The sequence below is a fragment of the Sinocyclocheilus anshuiensis genome, unplaced genomic scaffold (assembly GCF_001515605.1).
Source record: "Sinocyclocheilus anshuiensis isolate Anshui unplaced genomic scaffold, SAMN03320099.WGS_v1.1 scaffold680, whole genome shotgun sequence".
Classification (NCBI taxonomy): domain Eukaryota; kingdom Metazoa; phylum Chordata; class Actinopteri; order Cypriniformes; family Cyprinidae; genus Sinocyclocheilus; species Sinocyclocheilus anshuiensis.
Window position 1 is genome coordinate 228,498 of NW_015555783.1, and position 4,929 is coordinate 233,426.

At 34.3% G+C, this 4,929-nt stretch overlaps 1 protein-coding gene across 1 annotated transcript in view; it reads left to right on the forward strand.

Moving 5' to 3' along the window:
* LOC107674756 (STE20/SPS1-related proline-alanine-rich protein kinase-like) overlaps nt 1–4,929 on the forward strand; it is a 75,042-nt gene that overhangs the window by 37,651 nt on the left and 32,462 nt on the right. The window lies entirely within an intron of this gene.

Sequence of the window (4,929 nt, forward strand, 5' to 3'; positions counted from 1 at the left end):
AAATAGGGTCTGGGTTGATGTGATAACAGCTGTCTGCTGGCTCCTCCCAACACTTCATTATAGAGCACAAAACACACACACACACACACACACACACACACACTCTTCCATATGTTCCCTAGACCCCTATCTAGTACACAAAGACCTTGCTCTCCAGAAACAGGCCAAGTGGAGCGAGAGCTCAAGGGAGGTGTAATTATTCTAACCTTGACATGTAAATGAATGCTTAAGTCCAGCATTACTCTCTGTTCCTGCTGCTTGACTCTCAGTCCAGACTCGTAGTTTTACTCTTGAGAGAACACAAGACCGGATTTAACGATCCTGAGTCTTGATGTTGAAAAAAAAAAACTTTGGATACTGCATCAATATTAGAGGTTGTTTAAGGTTTGCATATCCATCTATCTGTCTATCTATCTATCTATCTATCTATCTATCTATCTATCTATCTACTGTATCTATCTATCTGTCTGTCTGTCTGTCGTTCTTTTGTTTTATTGTGTGTTCTTTTGTTCTATTTGTTGTTCTATCTATCTATCTGTCTGTCTGTCTGTCTGTCTGTCTGTCTGTCTGTCTGTCTGTCTGTCGTTCTTTTGTTTTATTGTGTTCTTTTGTTCTATTTGTTGTTCTATCTATCTTTCTTTTGTTCTATCTATCTATCTATCTATCTATCTGTCTGTCTGTCTGTCTGTCGTTCTTTTGTTTTATTGTGTGTTCATTTGTTCTATTTGTTGTTCTATCTATCTTTCTTTTGTTCTATCGTTCTTTTGTTCTATCTATCTATCTATCTATCTATACATAAAATTATACTTATATGAATTTCTCATATTAATTTTATTGCTGCTTTGCTTTCAAATTCTAATTGTAATTCTGTTTTCTTTTTGTTGGTTTAATTCAAATTCAGTATTTGAATTGGAAATGAAAAGGTCTTATGAGTGGTGTATTGTAACGAAGTAATAATACTTTGTTACAGTACTTAAGTATTTTTTGTGAGTATCTGTACTTTACTTGAGTTTTTATATTTCTGCCAACTTTTACTTTTACTCCGATACATTTCCCCGAAGCATATTCGTTACTTACTACAAAACAGTCAGAAGTCAGAAGAACACAGACTGCAGGAAAGCAGGTTTGACGAATCAGTGGTCTGGCGTTTGCAAGTTAGACTCCTAAAAACACCTTTGCTCATGCAAGCAAGTGCGCGCACAACCGCGGATGATTCATTTTCCATTCAAGTCGCGTCTGGGGTGTGCGATACACAGCATCGTCTGCGATAATATGGTAAGTGTTGTTGTAATGATGTGCGATCTGACATTATCAAGTAACTTCTAGGTTATTAGGTAATCACCAAATCACACAGAGAGTGCACGCACGTGATTTATTAGTCTATTAAAACTCAAAATTCCAGGCATTCTAAATTCTAGACGGCAAAAATGCTTCTGTATGCTTTTTATATTTATATAATTTAATATAGATAACTTAATCTATATCACACAAAGAGTACCGTTTTTCTGCAGATATCAGCATGAACACATTTAATAATCATTTTATACATGTTCAGTAAATGAGCAATAAGTGACTCACATTTTAGACATAATATTGCTTGTTTTTGATCAATTTTGCTAACGAAAATAGTTCCAAACAAAGATCACAGCACTGTTGTGCATCTCTGAACAATGGACGGTGTTTACTTATTGAATAAACCAGCTTTTTGAACAAATCGGTTGAATATGATTCAGTGATTCACTCATTAACACAGTCAAATGCTTTGTTTCTGAATGAATCAGTCGTTTGAATGAATCGGTTAAATCTCAATGACTCACTCAGTCACTTGCTGCCACCTACTGGCGGTTTTAATTTCACCTTTAGACTATTTTTTTCATGTTCTAAATTATTTCAAATATCAGTATTCAACGTTTTATGTTAAAAACAAAACATTAGGCCTATTTATGCATCTGTAACTGCAGGTTAAATGCATCCATGTCCCCTCTGAGATACATTAAACTGTGTAAATACATCTAAATGCCACTTCAGATGCAGATTCCAGAGATGTTTTCTTAAGTTAGAATGAAAGACACTATGTACCTGATGAAGTGCTGCTTATTCTTACCCAAAATTACAAAATGGAAGAAAGAGTTAAAACTGAACACAGTCTTGCTACTCAAGCCGTGTATGAATTTTTTTTATATATATATATTTATTTGCTTCTTTTCCATTTTGCATTTACTTGTACTTTTACTTTCAATACTTAAGTACGTTTAAGATTTAAAAAATACTTTTCGTACTTAAGTACAATAAATATCACATACTTTAAGACTTTTAGTCAAGTAATATTCTAAACGGTGACTTGTGCCAAAGTCATTTTCTGGTAAGATATCTGTACTTTTACTTGAGTATGGCTTTCAGGTACTTTATACACCAGTAACACCACTGGGTATTATACATTCACTTCCGAATGGTGTGTCACCATTTCAGAAATTGTAATACCTACAGTATATTGATACAACAAAAACAACAAAACAAAACTTTATTGAGAAACATACTCTTTTATGTAAAGTTAAATGTTATTATAAATATTATCAATATTATCACATGTTATGTACAGTAGCCTGAAGTGTTTCGCAATCACGTAAACAGTCAGTGATCAGCAATGAAGAACAAAGAAAGTGAGTGATTTTCTCTTTTCCTTGTCAGTACTGTTGTTGAATTAATATTAATAGCTAAAAAGACAGCAGCAGATCTGTTTAAATTCATTTACACTGCAGGGTCTGATGCTGAGATGCAGTATTTGAAAATCATGTTTCCATTTGCTTAACCATTTACATTAAAATTGTCTGCTAAGATGGCCATTTCGTGTTTTCAAACAAGCTCAAATGCACATTTGAAAGCAGATGATTAGAGTACAAAGATGATTACATTTCTTTTTGGTGTTTATTTTAGTATCGTCTACAGCTTCCCTATCGATTTCTCTTATGCATTTTTCTGTAAGCATTCTTTCTTCCTTTATTGCCTCAGGTTAGTCTCAGACTTAACTTACTGCAGCTAATGTCCACTCACTCCCAGTGGACGCGTTTTGGTTTTATTCTCTAGTTAGAATAATTGTGAGCGATCGACTCTCTCTTTGTAAGCTGTAGTGGATCTGAGATAATGGCACGCTGAACCTCATATGTGTAGTCTTCACACGCGTTTAATCAACTAGTGGTGTTGTTATCTGGGCTGCTGGCTGTGAAGGCATTTCTACTGTCGCTCTGGCTCAGATCACGATCAATGGTTTAAGCTCAGTCCTGTCAGCTCCCATTACCCAACAATGAGGCGTTTGGCCGATCATCTCTGACAGCCTTTGTGTATATGATACGGATTTGTCCCTGCCTCACGACTTCGCAGGAGTCTTACTCAAAGCTCTTTACGCGCCACTAGTGTGTAAAGAAGCTCCAGAAGCGGGAGTCTGCATTCGATTTGATGCTCTGCGCTCAGGCCTCTTTATGGAGGGAGAATTACATTTAGCTGCGTTTCACAGTTGTGAATTCAGCGGGCTAAATTGTGTTTTTCTGACAGGCAGTCTGGTCCAGCACTCTTAAAGCACTTTCATGACTCGCATCAGGGCTTCAATGTAATAGTTCATCAAAGTTGTCCTAAGACAAGAACGGGTATTGTTATGGTTTTAGGACAACTTTGATGAAAGGTTTTGATCCACATCAAATGTTACATGTATATTAGGGCTGTCGATTTAATATTTTAATTAAACCAATTACTTGTGGAAATGGAAACAAATAATGTGTTAAAATAATGTAATACTTTTGACTGGTGATGAACAACTCACTGTGTGATGTAGCCTATAGAATGCAGTTATATGCCCCTAAAATTCTCATATATGCCCTGTATGAGTTTTGCCTCATATTTATGTCATATGATATAGTTAAGCAATATCACACGAGCAACGAGTGCAATATCACAGGAGTGTTGTTTTTGTCCCGAATGGCCAAGTGCAAATATGATATAGGCCTATTGATTTTATACAAGTTCAATAAATAATATTGTGTTATATTTTTAGAGACAATATTGTCTGTTTTTCCATAATTTTGCCAAGGTAAATATCACCTATAAAGCCACAGCAGAACTTCTGTGTGTCTCTGAGCAACACACATCAGTGATTTATTTCTGAATGAATCCTTTGAGCGAATCGGGTGAACCAGTGATTCAATGGCCAATTTATAAAACGCGTCATCTACTTCATTCCTGAATAAATTAGTCATTTAAATGAATTGAATGAGTGAATGACTCATTGACCCAATCTTTAATCAAGACATTTATCGCCACCTACTGACAGTTTTAGTTTCATTTCAGAGTATTATTTCATTTTAAAAAAATAAGAATTTCGTATTTCCATATGAATAAAAATCCCAAAACACATTAATACCAATTTAAAACCCATTAATCTCATGGCATTATTTTTACAGTTGTAATTGTAAATGCATTCATGCCACCTCTGAGCTGTAATTATCAGTCTTTAAATATATCTATGCAGCTATGCATCTATGCAAAATATATATGCAACTTCTGAAAAATGAAATAAAATCATGGCCATTGTAGCCTAAAAGTTTATTTATAATAAATCTGTAATAAATTCTATGTTGAATCAAATAAAATGTTTCTTTCTAAAGCTACGTTTTGTAATGCGTGTTTGATGCTTTTTTCATTTAACACAATAATGACTTTAAATTATCTTTTGCAGCTAATTTTGATATGTGAATAATTTGTGATTAATTAGATTAATTAATCGACACCTCATGTAATTAATTCGATTCTTTGATGAATATAAAGCACAGCATTGAAATACAAATCATTTGTAACATTATAAATGACCATTCTGTCACTTTTGATCAATATACCACAACCTTGCTGAATAAATATACATTTCCCCCCCAAAACATATAT